The 20139-nt window shown below is 39.8% G+C and overlaps 1 long non-coding RNA gene across 1 annotated transcript in view; it reads right to left on the bottom strand.

The window, feature by feature from the left end:
- Nucleotides 1-5355: 5355 nt before the first annotated feature.
- Nucleotides 5356-20139, bottom strand: part of LOC148783133 (uncharacterized) — a 53101-nt gene continuing 38317 nt past the window's right edge. Inside the window, exon 2 of the long non-coding RNA XR_016049313.1 lies at nucleotides 5356-5581. This is a non-coding gene — a long non-coding RNA (uncharacterized LOC148783133). The remainder of the gene's footprint in view (nucleotides 5582-20139) is intronic.

Genomic DNA, 20139 nt, shown 5'->3' with positions numbered 1-20139 from the left:
ATCATGGGTGACTTGTGGGGTGAGAGATATGAGCGATTCATTCCATAGACAGGCTATCAACATCCTATGGAAGGTGCTAGACTATTATCCCCTACTTCTTAAACCATTTTCCCATCAATTAATTCAAATATGAAATTAATATATCATAATATTATCCTTTCTTATTTTATGCATAAGCCTTTTCATACATTCCAAAATATTATTCAAATTTTCCTCAAGGTTTAAATGTATAGAGGTGGTCTAGTGGTTCAATTACTTGTTCTTAGTTCAAGTTTAGGTTCAAAATGATTTGAAGATGGAGGTTTAGGTTCAATTGGATTGGAGGTTTCAGGTTCAGGTTCTCGACGCATACCCTTGTCTCTCGCCTCCTAAAGAGGTCGGCTTGTTTGTGACTCAATCTTGCTTCAAGGAATTCTTCCTTGAATAAATGAGTATAACGACTTTCAATAAGAATCCCAGTTTAAAGGTTGCAGAATCGATACCCCTTACCATAATTAGGGTAGCCCTTGAATATGGATTTCACAGTTTTAGGTTGAAGCTTAGTTTTGTTTTGGTACGGGATTAGGGCATGGGCTGAACGTCCCCTTACTCTCAGGTAGTCAAGGGAAAGAGTACAACCAATGAACATTTCGTGAGTCTCTCTCTCTTTCTTCATCCTTCTCTTTCCCTCTCTTTCTTTCTCCCTCTTCTTCTCAATCCCTCTTCTTTCTCTTCTCCTTTCTCTCCTTCTGTTCTTCTCTCTCTTCTCTTCTCTTCTATCTCTCTTCTTCTCTTCACCTTTTCTACATCTTTTCTTTTTCTCTTTTCTCTTTCTCCTTCTCCTTCCTTCTACCCCTCAATCGGACCGACGGCTAAGTCCTTGGCCCACGCTCTCTTCTCTCTTTCCCTCTCTCCTCTTCTTTCTATTATCTCTCCTCCTCTCTCTCTTCTTCTCCCCTCCTCTTCTTTGTAATCTCTCTTCTCCTCTCTCCTTCCTTTTCTCTTCTCTCTCCTCTCTCCCTCTCATTCTCTCACGGTCAACTGGATCGACAGCTAACCGCCGACCCGCTTTCTCTTCTCTCCTCTATCTCTTCTCTCTTTCTCTTCCCCTCCCTTCTCTTTCTTTCCTTCTTTTTCTCTTCTTCTCTTCTCTCCTCACCTTTATCTCTATCCTACGTGCTCCCGTTCTTACCTTCCTCCCCTCTCTCTCGTCCTCTCCTTCTCGCATAAAACCCCCACGTTATACCTTCCACCACAAATACTCTATCATGTTTATTTATTTGTTTATTCATAAACAATCTCACATCGCCCCATTTTAGTTTTTTACATATCCCTCTAAAGACAAGTCAGGGGCTTTTGACCCACTTGTTTGGCAACCTTATGTGTGTGTGTTTATTAGTCGCAGAGTGTAAGCAAGGAGACTAAAGCTGAACCAGCCTCAGGCTGGCTTTCCATCATGATCTATGTGGGTGCCCAAGAGAAATGCCCGAGCGTGTCATAGACCCACCGTGAGGTAAGTCCCGCCTCATACCCACAATCCTCTCTCACTAGTTGGTACCTGTTCGCACGTGCACCCCACGCACTGTCACAACCCCACCCTCTGCCCCCCTGTCATTCTTGTCGGAGGGCGATAGAGTGCGGGTTCGTGATCCAGAAGTAACGAATGCCACTCAAGTCGGAGTGCGCTCATCGCTTTAGAAAAGCGGTAATCAAAGTAAACCACGAAAATAAAGAAAAACTCTAAAAAAAAACATGCAAGTTCTGGGCAAATTAAAATTGAAACATATATATATATATATATATATATATATGAGAAAACATGGGATTAGCCTTTAGCCTACTAGCTCATATGAACATATGAGCTCAACATCTCAGATTGATTCTTGGCCGATCTGACAATCACGGATGTCTAGTAGTGTTTGAATTTTAGTGTTTTTTTTTACAAGTCCAAATCATTTGAAATTTTAGGCACGTGTTCATAAAAAATAGATGAATATTTGAAAAATATCAAAAAAATATTTTATACGAAATAAGCTTAACAAAATACCCCCGAAACGATTCAGGAGGCATTTAAGTCATTTTTATTTCACGAATAAATTTTTTTATATTTTTATTAGGTGCGTCTTGATGAGAAGAACACATACCTAAAATTTCAAGTGATTTGAATTTTTTTTTTTTAAATTTTAAGCACTAACGGACATCCATGATTGTCAGATCGGCCCAGATTCAATCTGGGCCGTTGGGCTCATATGTTTTTATGAGCTAGTGGGCTAATCCCATATTTTCCCATATATATATATATATATATATATATATATATATATATATATATATATATATATATACCAACTTAGAATATTACAATCGTTCAAGGCACCAACAGCCTAGATACCAAATACATAGCTCCAACACAAACTAGAACATGGCCCACGACCATCAAACACATACAAACAAAAAGTCTCCTCGGCAGGTGCAGGTCTTTAGCTACCAGAACGATCACCCAACCGGCTGTTCTTGACTTGCAACTTCTACTCTACAAGGATAGAAAGTAAAAGAGTGAGTTATAAAGTTCAAAAAGTAGAATCAGATGCCATGTCTCACTACTATATCCAGCAAGGAGTCATGAGTAATTCAATTCGAAGAGGAGAAATAATAATAACACATGCATCATTTTAAAGCACCAATCTATCAAGTCTTATCAGCACAAGTGTCATAACGAATCACGAAGCTATAAATTTAAATCCATTCAACATCAACAACTATATTACCCAACTCACTCTCTAGTTCACCTACTCCCAAAGTAGAGGCCCTATTCATCAGGCCAAGCCAATCCCATTGCTTACGACCTCTACCATCACTCAGGAGGGAAGACAATGACACATAGGTATCCCACTTCGTAATGTCTTCACACATGTGCACACACAGTCCCCAACGTGCTTTGGGGTTTTTGATAGGAGATGACCTTGCACAACACTACTCCCTACGCCACCTTGGCTAGGAGCATCACACCATCAGGGTGTCAATCACTATGAATGGGGGAGCGACCACCCATCATCATCTACTCGACTCCCATCCTAGCATTGGGCGAGCCGGAGAGGTTACGAGTCGGCAATACAATACTCTCAAAGCAAGTCGACAAGTCACATATCACAATATGGTCATGCAATACGCTCAAAGCATGCTAATAAGTCACATATCATAGTATGGTCATGCAATATGCTCAAAGTATGCTAATCAATCTCATATCACGATATGGTTATGCAATACGCTCAAAGCATGCTAATCAATCACATATCACAATATCACATATCACAATATGGTCATGCAATACGTTCAAAGCATGCCGGTCAATCACATATCACAGTATCACATATCTCAGTATGGTCCTGTAAATACGCTAAAAGCATGCCAATCACTCACAACAGAACGCACATCACAATAAAGCATGTCTCAACATCATGCACATTCATTTTCACATAACACTTATCACATGCACTTATCAATTGCACTTATCACATGCACTTATCATGTCATCACTTACTACATTTGAATTATCTATCATATTCGTAGTCTACTACATCTGATTCAGGCATATTCAATATGCACTCACTCACTCATTAGCATACATGTCTTTCATAAACATGCTTCATAAGCATTCGCTGTTTTACAAGAAGTAGCATTCACTATTTCATAAGCATAACTGATTTCAACCATGCATAGTGAATGATTTCATGAGTACATTCCATTTCAGATCATAGGTATGTCTTATTTCAATCATACTTATACTTAGCCAAGTATCCACTGATCTTTCATTTAGAGCTGATTTGGGGCTAAAACAGGGGAATTTTGGTCGACTAATTAACCATGACAACAAAATTGAAAGAATCTGGAATTTTCTACATCATAATAGTGACATTGCTCTAAAAAAATGAACACTGTTTCCAAATCATGAAAAATCTTGACATGCTTCCAAAACCAATTTTATACTAGACACGCATCTTTCAAATGGGGGTAGTTTGAAAACATTTGGACTTCATTTGGTTGGCCAAATGCTTGTGCCACCAGAGGTCAATTTCTGAATTCTGCTAACAGTAACGTATCCCTCTTCACAAAGGCATAATTTTCAATCTAAAAGGAAATTCAAAATAATTTCAACATGCAAATTTTAGTACACACACAGATCTTTCAATTGGCAGTGATTTGGGAGCATTTGGGCTCCTTTTAATTAGTCAAAACTCGTGACAATAGAGGTATTGTGAAAACCAGTGGAATCTGCTATCAGTGACATGCTTGCACAAATTGAGGTATAACTTCTCCTTTATAAAGAATTTGAACAATGTTTAAACATGAACAACATACTTGACAAATGTATCTTTTAATTGGCTATGATTTTAAGGTATTTGGATGTCATTTGGTCGGTCAAAATTTCGTTTAAAAAACATGCATTTTTCTCTGGAATTTCATAGTATAAACATGGCATAGTACAAAGAGCACTTAATACCCTCCAATTTATGGAGAATAACCACGTAAAACCCTTTTCATCCTGAATTATACTTAAATTATACTTACTTAATTAACATCTCACCAATTTTCAAGGCCAACTAGAAGAATTTAGTTACCCAAATTGGCATGCAATGAAGGCCCCATTTTCCTAGAAAACAGGCCCCCTTCTAGCATAAGTTTTACAATATACAGTCACAGACATTAGAAGATTTTCCCCAAAAATCCATCTTGAACTTCATGCATTACACATTCATGTTCATGTCTTCAATCACACACTCATAACTTTACTTGGATTTCATTCTTGAATGAACTAACCGAAAACATCCATCACAAAACATAAAAGTATGGATATGAATCTACTCACATGCAGCAAGGTTCTAAGTCCCCCACTCAGCTTCTCTCCAAGGTTAAGTCTTCAAGGGTGGGTCTCAAGCTTGGGGCTCAAAGGGTCAAGGGTAAAAACGTGGAGGAGCATTTATAAGCAAGAAAGGAGAGGGGGCAGCAAACACAAGGCAAGTGTCAACAAGGGTAACAACTGTCATGAACATGGTGTCCAAGTGGCTGACAATTATTTACAAGTAGTATACATGCACGCTTACATGAGCCACATGGCCAAACACTCACAACATAAACACCCTCGACGATAACACACACGATAGTAGCTCTCTCTCTCTCTCTCTATAACTATCATGACCCCACCCTCTGTCCCCCTGCTGTTCTCGCTGGAGGGCGACAGAGTGCGGGTACGTGATCCAGAGGTAACGAATGCCACTCAGGTCGGAGTGCGCTCATCGCTTTAGAAAAGCGGTAATCAAAGCAAACCACGAAAATAAAGAAAAAGCTCTAAACACAAACATGCAAGATCTGGGAAAATTAAAACTGAAACTTATATATATATATATATATATATACCAACTTAGAGTATTACAATCGTTCAAGGCACCAAAGGGCCATATACAAAATACATAGCTCCAACAAAAACTAGAACATGGCCCACGACCATCAAACACATACAATAAAAAAGTCTCCTCGACAGGTGCAGGTTTTCAGCTACCAGAATGATCACTCAACAGACTGTTCTTGACCTACAACTTCTACTCTGTAAGGATAGATAGTAAATAAATGAGCTATAAAGCCTAGTAAGTAGAATCAGATGCCGTGTTTCACTACAATATCTAGCAAGGAGTCATGAGCAATTCATTTCGAAGATGAGTAATAATAACAACACAAGCATCATTTTAAAGCACCAGTCTATCAAGTCTTATCAGCACAAGTGTCATAACGACTCACTAAGCCATAAATTTAAATCAATTCAACACCAACGAGTACACCTAGTCCCGAAGTAGAGGCCCCGTTTATTAGGCCAAGCCAATCTCATTGCTTATGGCCTCTACCATCATTCAAGAGGGAAGACAATAACAAGTGGGTATCCCACTTTGTAATGTCTTCACACACACACACACACAGTCCCTAACGCGCCCTGCGGTTTTCGATAGGCGATGGCCTTGCAATACACTACTTTCTACGCCACATTGTCTAGGAGCATCACACCGTTAGGGTGTCAATCACTATGAATGGGGGAGCGACCGTCTATCATCATCTATCAGACTCCCGTCCTATCATCATTGGGCGAGCCGAAGAGGTCATGAGTCGGCAGTGCAATACGCTCAAAGTATGCCGACAAGTCACATATCACAGTATGGTGATGCAATATGTTCAAAGCATGCCAATCAGTCACATATCACAATATGGTCATGTAATATGCTCAAAGCATGCCAATCAGTCTCATGTCACGGTATGGTCATACAATATGCTCAAAGCATGCCAATCAGTCACATATCACAATATCACATATCACAATATGGTCATGCAATACGCTCAAAGCATGCCAGTTAATCACATATCACAGTATCACATATCTTAGTATGGTCATGGAATATGTTCAAACCATGCCAATCAGTCACAACATGTCACACATCATAACAAAACATGTCTCAACATCATGCACATTCATTTTCACATAACACTTATCACATGCACTTATCAATTGCACTTATCACATGCAGTTATCCCGTCATCACATACTACAATTGGATGATCTATTATATTCGTAGTCTGCTCCATCTGAGTCAGGCATATTCTATAAGCACTCACTCACTCATTGGCATACATGTCTTTCATAAACATGCCTCATAAGCATTCATTGGATTACAAGCAGTAGCATTCACTATTTCATAAGCATAACTACTTTCAACCATGCATAGTGAATGATTTCATGAGTACATTCCATTTCACATCATACTTATACTTAGTCAAGTATTTGATGATCTTTCATTTAGAACTGATTTGGGGCTAAATAAGGGGCATTTTGGTCGACTAATTAACCGTTACAACAAAATGGAAAGATTCTGAAATTTTTTACATCCATAACAGAGACATTGCTCTAAAACAATGAACACCGTTTCCAAATCATAGAAAATCTTGACATGCTTCCGAATCCAATTTTATACTAGACATATATGTCTTTCAAATGGGGGTAGTTTGAAAGCATTTAGACGTCATTTGGTTGGTCAAAAGCTTGTGCCACCAGAGGTCAATTTATGAATTCTGCTAACTGTGACATATCCCTCTTCACGAAGGCATAAGAGAAGAGGAGAGAGAAAGAGAGAGAAGGAGAGAAGAGAGAGCGAGCCAGCGGCATAGCCGTCGGACCGATTGACCGTGAGAGAGTGAGGGTGAGAAATAAAGAGAAACGAGATGAGAGAAGAAAAGGGGAGAGGGAGGATAGAAACGAGAAGAGACAGAAGATGAGAGGAGAAGAAGAGAGAAGATATAAGAGAATGAAGAGGAGAGGAGAGGAAGAGAGAGAAGAGACTGAAGAGAGAGGAAGAAAAGGAGAGAGAAGAGAAAGAGAAAGAGAAAGAGAAAGCAAAGACTGGCCGATGACTTAGCCACCGCTTTGGTTGGTCATGAGGGAGAGGGAGAGATAGAGAGAAAGAAGAGGAGAGAAGAGGGAGAGAGAAAGAGAAAGAGAAGGGAGGAGAAAGAGATAAAGACAAAGGTAGAAAGCGATGGTGGGCATGCTAGCCTGGTTGGCTGTGAAAAAAGAGTGAGAGAGAAGGAGAGAAGAGAGAGAAAGAGAGGGAAAGAGAAGGGAGGAGAAAGAGAGAGAAAGAGAGAGAAGAAAGAGAAAGAGAAAGAAAGAAGAGGAGAGAGCGGGTTGGTTGCTTAGCCACCTATCTGGTGGACCATGAGAGAGTGAGGGGAGAGAGGAGAGAAGAGGGAGAGAAAAAGAAGACGAGAGGGAGAGAAAGAGACGAAAAGAGAAGGGAGGAGAAAGAAGAGAAGAGAAAGAAGAAAGAGAAAGAGAAAGAAAGAAGAGGAGGGAGAAATATAAACAAAAAAGGAGAGAAGAGGGAGCGGGCCAATGGCTTAGCCATCGGTCCAGTTGACCATGAGAGAGCGAGCAGGAGAGAGAGGAGAGAAAAAAGGAGAGAGAAAAATGAAAGATAAAAGAAGAGAGAATAGAAAAAAGAGGAGGGGAGAAGAAGAGAGAGAGTGAGAGGAAAAGAGAAGGAAAGAGAAAGAGAGAGAGGGAGAAAGAGAAGAGAAAGAAGAGAGAGGGAGAAAATGAGAGAGAAGAGAGGAGAAATGGACAAAGCAAAGATGGGCCGATGGCTTAGCCGTCAGTCCGATTGGTTGTGAGGGAGAGGGATAGACAAAGAGAAAGAAGAGGTGAGAAGAGGGAGAGAGAAAGAGAAAGAATAAAGAGAGAGAGAGAAAAAAAGGGAGAAGAGAGGGCAAGTCGATAGCTTAGCTTTCGATCCGGTTGACCATGAGAGAGCGAGAGGGAGAGAGAGGAGAGAAGGGAGGAGAGAGGAGAATGAGAAAAAGAGAAGAGAGGAGAAAGAGAGAGGGAGAGAGAGAAGAGAAGGAAGAGAGAGGAGGGAGAGAGAAGAAAAGAAAGAGAGAGGAGGGAGAGAGAAGAAAAGAAAGAGAGAGGAGGGACAGAGAAAGGAAGAGGAAGAGAGAAAATAAGAGAGAGAGTAGAGGAAAGAGAAGAGAGGAGGAAGAAAGAGGGAAGGAAAGAGAAGGGAGGAGAGAGAGAGAAAGGGAGAAAGAGAAGGCGGGTCAACGGCTTAGCCATCGACCCAGTTGGCCATGAAGAAAGAGAGAGAGAATGAGAGAAGAGAGAGAAAGAGTGAGAAGAGAGAAGAAAGAAGAGAGAGAAAGAGTGAGAAGAGAGAAGAAAGAAGAGAAAGAGAGAGAAAGAGAAGAACAGAGGAGAAAGGGAAGGAGAGAGAAGAGAGAAAGAAAGAAGAAGAGAGAGGAGGAGAGAGACAAAAAAGGAAAGAGAGAGAGAGGAAAGAGGGAAAGAGATAGGAAGAGAGGGAAAGGGGGAAGAGAAGGCAGGCCCGCGGCTTAGCTGCTGACCCGGTTGGCCGTGAGGAGAGGGGGAAGGAGAATGGAGATAAAAGAAAAAGAGGAAAAGAGAAGAGAGAGAAAGAGAAGAGAGAGAAAGAGGAGAGAGAAAGAGAGGGAAAGAGAAAGATATTACCTAGTCGGATTCTTGAACCGGACCGGTGGCTAGGTCGGGAGTGGAGAGTCCCAAGTGAGAAATGAGAGATTCCAAGTGAGGAGTGAGAAGTTCTAGGGGTAGTGGCTTATTGAAATTTTTTTCTCTCTCCTCTCTTTGGATGGACAGGGGTAGAGAAAAGTATTGCAAACTAAGGGAAAACTCAAATTAAATCCTTAAGCTTAGGGGGCCAAATCTCATTAATTTCCCTCTTTTGAACTTAGGGTTGCAAATGCTTGTATAGAGCTCCCTTTGAAACAAGGGTGGACGCTCAAAATAACTGAAATTGCTAGAAAATACAATTTTCATGAATTAAATTTGAATCCCATTTTTGGGACAAAATAACCATTTTGTCCCTACCCACAATCTTCAAAATGACAAGATGGTCCCCAAAAAGTGGGCATGAACCATGATGATCATTCGAGGCTCATCGAGTCCTTTCGGCAACTTTTCGGTGAAAAGAATGCCGCGAACGTGATGGTCACGGCGAGGCGATTGTTTTGACATATCTTTTGATCCTCGAATCGAAGCATTGAGTTCTCAGCAAAATTCATGAAAAGATTAGAAATGTGCAATCTTAGATCTCGGATCTTGGTCGTTCTTCGTCATTTTTTATCGATCTTTTTATTGTGGAACGATGAAGAAGTCGTTAGGATCGTTTGGCAACGAGAATGGCTCAATTTGTTGTCTGAATCGCGACTTGCCGAATTGGGGAACTTGTCGAAAATTGGATTCTGGTCACCGAAAAATGCCGCTTTTGCTACCTTAAAATACAACCCTTTTGGCCATTCATCATGCATGATGCTTAGCTTGAATCGAAGCCCTTGACTGCATGGTTGCAACAGACCCACTTTCAAGCCGATCCGTTATTGGGGATTCATGATGTGGCCATTTAATTGAAGGGATCTTATTCTTCCAAAAATATGCAACACATGAGTTTGTTTAAGCAACTTCTCTCTAAGATTTCTCTCGTCTCGGGTCGCGTCATGAGTCGTGCCATATATCAAAATGTGCATGCCGACGAGACGAAGATCCTCGTGAAATTTGAGCTTGATCTGGATTAAGATGAAGAAGTTATTACCCTTCAAAGGTGATCTCGAAATCACATTACACAGTTTTCGTCTATGGAAACTGGTTCACTGAGGGTGTACCAGAATAGTGCATAACCCACTCTTTTTAGGTGAGTTGGCCACATAATGGTCCATTAGTGTTTGAATGAGCTGAAATTCGATATTTAGGGGTTTTTGGGCATTCTGATTCCAATGGGAGAGGTCTGGTTTCATATCAAGTTTCGACGATAGGGCTGTAGTTATAGGGTACATTTTCACTTTTTTAGAGGCCGAATCTGAAAACTAATTTTGTCTCTGATCCGCCTTAATGTCGTCATATCATGACAAAACTTGGCGGGTATTCTTAGGGAGTCATGGGCTACCTCCACATGCTTTTTGGGAACAATCTATTGTCTTTCAAAAATGTACTCTAGATCAGGGTTTATTTCAATAGTGCTTCAGTGACCCACATGTATTTTGGTACCTATGGGCCTCGGTCATGATTGGCTTCCTCCTTATTCGCCTCGGGAAAACAAGTGTTGAAAAATAACTTAAAACAACTTGCCTCACTGAATGTTGTGCTTCGAGAGAAGTGAGAAGGAAAACATTCAGAATCAAAATCGATCATTCGACTTTTGTTTTTCTTCTCGGCCATCGGCATCAGCACGACCGACAAAGGACAAGTCTTGTCAAGCTTCTTCCCTAGGCGATGATCGAGGTGCTTAGATGACTGGGGGACCTTGTTGAAGGGCTTGTAAACCTAGTGGCGTCAAGACTTTGGAGGAGAAGAGACGTGAGCTACTGGCGGGGGCCTTGCTTAAGGGTTTTATTCCCACTTCAAGAGTCCTTTATTTTTAGTTCCAACAACTGGGGGCCTTGCTTAAGGTCTTGTAGACCCAATTAGTCAGAATTGATGTTTGTCTGACAACCAGGGGCCTTGCTTAAGGGCTTCCTTCCCAATCAGTCATATATTCCTTTTTTTTTTTTTTGAACTTCTAGTGGGGGCCTTGCTTAAGGGCTTCCTTCCCACTTTAGGAGATGGTTTCTTTTTTAATCTTTTGGCGGGGGCCTTGCTTAAGGGCTTTCTTCCCGCTTCAGGAGATGTTTGTGTTTTGGATAGACAGTCGAGGGGCCCTTAATGGGACGTATGAACTGCTGTGCCAGGGTTTGGAGTTTGTTTGACAGGTGGGGTGCCTCTTTGGGCCCCAGTCTACTGGATCCAGTCAGGGGCTTTTTGTTGGCCATCCAAAAAACTCTGGACCATCGATAGGTAGAGGTTTTGACGAGGGTCTAGTCAGGGGCTTTTTTTTGGCCATCTCGAAAGTCTAAACCATCAACAACTGGGAACCTTAGGGAGACTGCTACCTTGGATGTCAGTGGAGGTATTGGTTTGGCTTGATAGTCAATTGCCTTTTGGGAGCATCCTCGACTTGTCGGCATGACTTTCTTGTTTTTGGTGACTTCTTGGAAATGAACTCTTTTAGCTTGGAGTTCTGGCTGACTGTCTTGTTGATTTTTCTGACTTTGGGTTCTTCTCATGGATAGATCCAGACTGTTGGAATTTTCTTAAGCTCTTTTTTTTTTTCCTTGTAGCAGGGTACCCTATTATGGGGGAATCGGTTCCCAAACTACCAGGCTTTCTTGTCTGGATTGCTGGTTGACGCCGCCTGTGAAGGCGACTGCTGCATCAACTTGCTCATTGGTTCAGATGCCCTTTCGGGTTTTCATCTAAACGGAGGGGGAAGCGGCGCCGTGGAACGGTTTTCACCAATTTCCTTTTTATTGGGAGCTTTTACCCGTGACTTCATGGTCACGTCCACCTTCCTTTTTATTTTTACTCACGGTGCCCTTTCAGGTTTTCACCGTGCACGGCTTTTTCTTTGCAGAACACTCTTACTTATGGTTTGATGACCATACTGTTGGTACGTGTGTGTGGCCGTGGGGCCCTTAAACGTGCAATATTCCTCTCTCTTATAATTTAGTACTTATCACTAAAAAAGGGAGGCTTCTTAGAGAGAGAAAGTGTCGTTATCTAACAACTAGAAAGTAACCACCCACTTCCCAAAATTACAGGGCCACGTTTTCTCAAAGATTTCAGGAGGAAGCCGAACATTGGAGAACGACCTCCTCCAGCCCTCTTTAAGAAGGTTTTCATGGCCATGGAGAGGGACACAGAAATTTACAGAGTTCTCACAATTCTGGTAAAAGCCTAATCTTTGCGATCGATAGTCTCAAAACACTACCCCTAATTCTAGGAGTGGGTCCATCTCTTCTCTCAAGTTTTCAACATTGGTATCCGAGCAGGTTGTGGAAGCGTGGTGGGCTCATAACCTACAGGTCCCAATTTTTTTTGGTATTTTATATCTTATTTTTTTGCTTGAGTTTAATTTACAGTAACTTTGATATTGTGCTTTGTCATTCACGTATATCTTGCTGCAAATTTTTTCTAACCTTAAATTTAATAGTCAGAATTTATTTATTTGTTTTTTATGAATTTCTCCCTCGTAATTTACTGCTCCTCATTCGCGATTCAGTGTTTATTTTTACTGGTATCGTTGGTTCTGGAATATTTTCTCTCCATAAATTCTTGTGCCATACTTTCTCTCTCTAGATTGTGTTTGGCTTACATGATTAGTCATCTGTTTAATCTTTTGTAGAGAAAAGTTAAAGAGATAGAGACGCCAGAAGAATCATCAAAAGAATAGGGAGAGAGAGAAAATAAGTTTAAGGTTGTTGCAGAAGAGTTATCTTGATTTAGCATATGCCTCAATATTAGGTTCTCTCTCTACGCCTCAATATTAGGTTCTCTCTCTAAAGTAGGAACAAGTTATGTAGTTATTTTCTCTCTCTATAAGACCAAGTTGCTGATGCAGTACATACTTGAGCCCATGGTCAAGTAACAAAAAATAAGACAAATAATTCTTCTCTCTATTTTCTGATAAAATTAATAATAATAATAATAATAGTAATTTGCAAAGACTGTCCCTAAAAAAGAAAAAAAAAAATTTTCTTCTACTCTATGCAGGGTAGCTGGGCATCTAAATTTGCATATTGTTATATACTTTTTTACTGACCATGGACTGCTGAAAATCAGGCGGCTTGTATCTTCTTTCTTCCATCTTTTTGTTGATGAAAATTAGTGCATATTTTTTTTTTTTTATTGAATCTTATTATGCACGCGCCAATCCTATTGGAGTAAAGGCTTACAGATCAATTGCATGTTCTTTTTTTTTTTTTGACCTATAAATTAGGGATTTTCAACATATTTTATTTGCTTAATAATTATCACTGCATTGCATAATTATCCTATGCTTTGGTCTCTTTAAGTTAAAAAATTTCATGATCTTGATTTTGTGATTTTTTTTTTTTTTTTTTTGTGATTATGCAATGTCATATTTTTTGTTGAAAAATATCAAATATCATTGTAGACTCTCTATCTTATGCTAAGATATATTTAGATATTTATGAAAATTATTCTTATGCAAGATTTGACATAAAAGTAGTTGTTTCCTTACTTTATTAATTTTTTGTTGCATCATAGCAGTGCGAACATAAACTGTTCGAGAAAATTTTTCTTTGAAGTTGCAGCTCATTGAGAGTTGGCAAACTTATTGATTTAGCTAGCAGACAATCTTTTCTTAAACACAATTAAATTTGTTTTTGAACTTTTAAGTATTATCTAAAAATTTAAAAATGACATATAGGCTAGTCATATCAGAATTGTTCAAACTTAAAAAACTCAATGGGACCAATTTTTCTATGTGGAAAAGAAAAATTGGATATATTCTTTTTCAAGATAGGGTAGATTATGTCCTAGAAACAAAATTACCAGTTTTAGAGCCTAATGCCAATGGTCAAGCTAGAAGGTGACTTGAAAAATGGTTAGAAGGTGACAAAGTAGCTAGGACTACTATGTTGAGCTTTATAGAAGATGATTTAATTAGAGTACACCCAGCTCAAAGTATGATAGGCACCCTATCTGAAAAGTATGGGACCACTTCTGAGACCCATATATAATTGTTGTTAGAAAAATACAATTCTTGCAGAATGAAAGAAATAGACTCACTGACCGAACATGTCAATAAAATGATAATGCTCGCAAAGGACCTTGCTACAACTGGGAATCCAGTACCCGATCGCATGCAAGTGCCTATTATCCTCAACAGTCTCCCTCCATCTTAGGAGTCTGTTGTAATTGCATTGAACCGTTCTGCACAAGGGATAACTATGTTAAATCTTCCCATGCATCTTAGTATTGAAGTTGAGAGAAGAATGATGAAGAAGTCAAATGAGTTCCACTTTGCCCAAAGTTCATCTTCTCAGATCCTCAAGAAACTTTTCAATTATCAAAAAAATAATAGGTATAAAGGAATGAGGAGAAATTTTAAAGAATAAGGTTGAGAAGACCTGTTTTATTTTAAGAAAATTGGGCACATCAAGTTTAATTGTCCTAGACTGAAAAATAAAAATAGGAACCAAAATAACAACCATGTTCGAAATAATCAAAATAAGAGAAAGGACTTGATTTGTGTAGTCATAGAATCAATAGTTGCCGATCATGACTTGAGGAATTGGTGGGTCGACTCAGCCTCCACTCGACATGTCTTGAGGACCAAGGATGAATTCACAGAATTGAAAGAGATTGCAACCGGTAACCAGCGGATTTATATGGGAAATAACACCTACTGCAATATACTAGGTGTTGGTACTTTCAAGCTGTGTTTAATAGGAGGAACAAATCTCTTATTGACTGATACATTGTATAGACCCAATATGAGGTGCAATTTGATTTCTGTCCCAAGGCTAGACGATAAGGGTTATGAAATAAAGTTCAGGTCTGGTCGGGTTACCATTGAGAAGCATTCTAGAGATTTGGTGTACGGTACTAAAGTTGATAATTTGTACCAACTGAATATTAATGAAAGTTCATCATTTTCTGGTTATATTGATGCTTCTTTTGATGCTTTTATGTGTATGGATGATCTATATTTATGGCACTTAAGATTAGGACATATAAATAAAGACAAAATGAATCAAATGTTTAAAAGAGGCTTACTCCCCAATGTAGGAGAAAATGTGTTCAAAACATGCGAGCTATGTATTTCTGGTAAATGAACTAAGAGCCCTTTCCTTAAAGGGAAAATGTCTAGTGAACTATTTAGTATTGTTCACTTTGATATATTTGGCCTATTAAATGTGAAAACACATAGACGTATGAAATATTTCATAACATTTATAGACGATTATTCACATTATGGATATGTATACCTAATTAGTAAGAAATCAGATGTATTAGAAACATTTAAAGAATATAAAGTTGAGGTAGAAAATTAGTTAGGTAGACATATTAAAATTCTTCAAACAAATAGGGGAGGTGAATATTGCTTCGCCTTATTTTCTGAATTTTATAAAGAGCATGGTATAATTCACCAAACAACTATGCCACATACACTACAACAAAATGGTGTAGCTGAAAGGAAAAATAGAACTCTAATAGACATGGTTAGGTCCATGATGAGCCATTCAAATTTATCACCTCATTTTTGAGGTGAGGCTCTCAACACTGCAATATATATCATTAATCGTGTTCCAACTAAATCTATAGACTTGACCTCATATGAATTATCGATAGGTAGGAAACCTGACCTTACTATCTTGAAAGTTTGGGGTTCTTGGGCACATGTACGTATACCACTATAAAATAGAGATAAATTACAAAGTAAAACTATAAAATGCTCTTTTATGGGCTATTCAGAAAATTCTAAAGGGTATAGATTCTATAACCATGATTCTAGATCATTAGTAGAGAGTCGTGATGCTCATTTCTTAGAAAATATAGATGATGAAAATATTTTAAATAAGCCTATTGACTTACATGAAATTGATAAAGATAAGGGTCTGGAAGATCCTGTTTCTCAGACTCCCTCTACATTTGATGAGAATGATTTAATTGAATCAAGTATACCAGATAGGCTTAAAAGAACTAGAGCCTCACCTACGACTTTAGAAGAATTTTTGTATTTATGAATGAAGATAATTACTTTTCAATAAGTGAGGATACAATAGATGAACCTCGTAGCTACAATGAAGCTATTAGCTCACATGACTCAGCCGAGTGGACTCAAGCCATGGATGATGAACTTAATTATATTAAAAGAAATCAACTCTGAGAGTTGGTTGACCTCCCTAAAGTTAGAAAAGCCATCGGTTGCAAATGGGTCCTAAAAAAAAAGCTTAATGCAAATGGATCCATTGATAAATATAAAGCTAGGTTGGTAGCTAAAGGATTTACCCAAAGGGAGGGCATATATTATGTAGAAACTTATTCTTTAGTAGCAAAATTTTCATCTATTAGGATCATCCTTGCATTAGTTGCATATTATGATTTAAAATTATTTTAGATGGATGTCAAAATAGCTTTCTTAAATGGAGAATTAAAAGAAGATATATACATGAAACTACTAGAGGGATATGTAATTAAAGGCCAAGAAGACAAAATATATAAACTTAAGAAATCTTTATATAGTCTAAAACAGTCTTCCATGCAATAGTACTTTACTTTTCATAATGCAATCACTGAAATGTGTTATATAGCCAATAGGTTAGACCATTGTGTATATGTTTGGAATAGTAGGAGCAATTTTGTTATATTGTCAGTATATGTGGATGATATTTTAATAGCCAGTAATGATATTGGTATGATTAACCATATAAAATAATGACTAAGTTCCCATTTTGAGATAAAAGATATGGGAGAAGCCTCATATGTATTGGGCATTAAGATAACAAGAGTTAGAAGTTCAAGACTTCTATTTTTATCTCAAGAAAATTATTTAAAAAGCCCATTGATACATCTGTTTGTAAAGGCTTGAAATTATCAAAGAAATTGTGTCCATTAAATGATAGTGACAAAGCTGAAATGGAAAGAATTCCATATGCTCAAGCTGTAGGATGCATAAATTATGCCATGTTGTGTACAAGACTTGATTTGAGTCATGTATATGACCTTGTAAGTAGATTTCCGAATAATCCTAGGATGACTCATTGGCAAGCTGTAAAAAAGATACTCAGATATATTCAGAAAACTAAAAATTACAAGTTGTGCTTTCAAGCTGACAACTTAGAGGTTACTGGGTACTCTGATGCAGATTTTACAATAGACCCAGATGATAGAAAATCAACTTCAGGAATTGTATTCCTCTTTGGAGGTGGATGTGTTTCTTGGTCAAGTAAGAAACAAGGTTGTGTAGCTCGGTATATTATGGAGGCTGAGTATATTATTTGTACCATTGCTACAACTTATGCCGTCTGGATTAAATGTTTCATAAATGATTTGAAGCAGAATATAGCCGATGGACCTGTCAAAATTTTGTGTGATAATGAGGCTGCTATTTCATTAATTAGAAATGAAACTTATAGTTCCAAGGGTAAGCACATTGAAATTGATTATCATTATATTTATGATATTATTGGAAAGAATGAAATAACTGTAAGGTATTTGCCATCTTCAGATATGATTGCAGACCCTTTAACAAAGGGAGTGAGTGTATAAATATTATCAAAACATGTAGCTTTGATGAGACTTATAAATATTTAAGTCAGGAACCCCCAAATGGGATATTTTTTGATGTCTTAGTCATGAGAGAAAAAACCGCTTTAGCGTGAAAAACCATGATATGATTTTAGATATTTTTTTATTATGAGATGTATAACTGCACTTGCGTGAAAGCCTCATGACAAAAATATGTACATAAATGTTAAATTCATTAAGTGGTAAAGACTTTATGATATTTCAATATATCTGGCTCTCATGGCCAAGTGGGAGATGTTGGTACGTGTGTGTGGCTAAGGGGCCTTTAAACGTGCAATATTTCTCTTTCTTATAATTTAATGCTTATCATTAAAAAAAGAAGGCTTCTTAAAGAGAGAAAGTGTCGTTATCTAATGGCTAGAAAGTAACCACCCACTTCTCAAGATTACAGGGCCACGTTTTCTCAGAGATTTTAGGAGGAAGCCGAACGTTGGAGAACGATATCCTCCATCCCTCTTTAAGAAGAGTTTCATGGCCATGGAGAGGGACATAGAAATTTACAGAGTTCTCAAAATTCTGGTAAAAGGCTGATCTTTGCGATCGATAGTCTCAAGACACTGCCCCTAATCCTAGGAGTGGGTCCATCTCTTCCCTCAAGTTTTTCAACACGTGCCCGTCTGCCAATTTTACTCATGGCGCTCTTTCGGGTTTTCACTATGTCCTTTTTTTCTTTGTGCACTTTTACCCATGGTTTCATGACCATGTCCCCTCATATTTGTTTATTATTACATATAAATAAATGGAATTGGTGTTGGATGATGATGAAAGTGAACAATGGTTTTCAAGATGAAGATGGGTAATTGGGGTGGTAGCGCTCATTGTATTTTAAAATGAGGCTCAAACATGGTAAGGGTTCACCGAGGATCAGAGTGAGTTCGGGGTGGTTTTACTCACTGGTAAGTGGAGCAAGTTTTTATGAGAGATGAATGGAATGGTGATGGAAGGTACGATTCACTGGGGAATGGAGTGAGTCTTCATGCATGATGAAGGGTCAATGGCGGGATGTGCGACTCACTAGGGATAATGGTAGGAGACTTTTGTGGACGACGAATGAAGTTGCAATGGAAGGTGCTTCTTACCGGGGGTTGGAACGAGCTTCTGAGTAATGAGGGTGGTTTACAAGGAGATGGCTAATTTCAGCCATGATGAAGGGAATGGTGAGGTGAAGGTGGTTTGATGGTGGGCATGGTGGTGAACAATGGTTTTGAGAGGGAAGATGGGTTTGGGGTGGCTTGACCAACTAGGGAATGGAGTGGGCTTTTATGAGAGATGAAGGGGGTGGTGATGGAATGTATGACTCATTAGAAGTGGAAGGCATAGATGACGTGACTCACTGGGGATGGTGAGTGGTGAGGTGGTGTGACCTATTGGGAATGGCTAGTGGTGTGTGATGCGACTCACTGGGGATAGTTGGAGTGGCGGCACGCATGAGTGAGGAGCACATAGGGGATATGTGGGATTGAGATTTTGAGTTGGAGCTCAGCTCAATCCGTGAAAAAGGGAAGTGTGCAAGAGTGAGAGAAAGGAGGTTGTCGGGCTCTAGCTCGAGGAAGAAGGCCATGCCCGGTCTATAGCAACGAGGGGAATGTACGTGCAGAGATGCAAGTGGAAGAAGGGGAGGCCCCTGGCTCGAGAACATGGAAGAGGCCCAGCCCGACATGCCGTGTGAGGAGAGGAGCATGCACGCGTGAGTTGCATGAGAGAGGCGGTAATTCCGAGCTTGGGCACCGAACAGGAGGCCCAGACCGGCCCATTGCGGCAAAGGTGGCATGTGCACGTGATGGGGGCACGCGTGGAAGAGGGGCAAGATTTCGAGCATAGGCTTGGGCTTGGTGGCCCAGCCCGGCCCTCTACGGAAAATGTGGCATGTGCGCGTGAGAGATGAAGATTTCGGGCATAAGCTTGGGCTTGGTGGCCCAGCTCGGCCCACTACGGTGAAAGCGGCATGTGCGCATGATGGTGGCACGTATGGAGGAGGGGTGGAGATTACGGGCCTAGGCTTGGGCTTGGTGGCCCAGCCCGGCCCACTGCAGAGAAGGGGAAGATCGTGTGGTGGTGGCTTGAAGGGTGAGATCTTGGGCTTGGGCTCGAGGTAGGCCACCTAACCCAACCCACTACGGCGAAGGGGAGGAGTTCACTCGGCAGCTTGAAGGGCAAGATCCCGGGCTCGGGACAGGTGGCCCAGCCCAGCCCATTGCGTGAGAAGAGAAGAGGAGAGACAAAATGGGATCCGTCGTGCCCTAAATGGGCTCGGAGGCTCAACCCGAAGACCCTTTTTGGGCAGCGGATGTGACCCTCCCTGCTTGATAAATTTTTTGCATGTCCCGACGCTGATTTCGCGTGATTCAGATACCTTTTGACCCCTTGTTGACCGTTTTGCCCCTGAGCTATTTTGTTTTCAAAAAAGGGATCCGAGGGCAGTGAGGTCTTTTTGCTCATTG

The sequence above is a fragment of the Amborella trichopoda genome, chromosome 2 (genome assembly GCF_054954075.1).
Source record: "Amborella trichopoda isolate Santa Cruz 75 chromosome 2, AtrichopodaSantaCruz75HAP2 v2.0, whole genome shotgun sequence".
Taxonomy (NCBI): domain Eukaryota; kingdom Viridiplantae; phylum Streptophyta; class Magnoliopsida; order Amborellales; family Amborellaceae; genus Amborella; species Amborella trichopoda.
The sequence above is the reverse complement of the archived record's forward strand: the minus strand, read 5'-3'. Positions and strand labels throughout refer to the sequence as shown.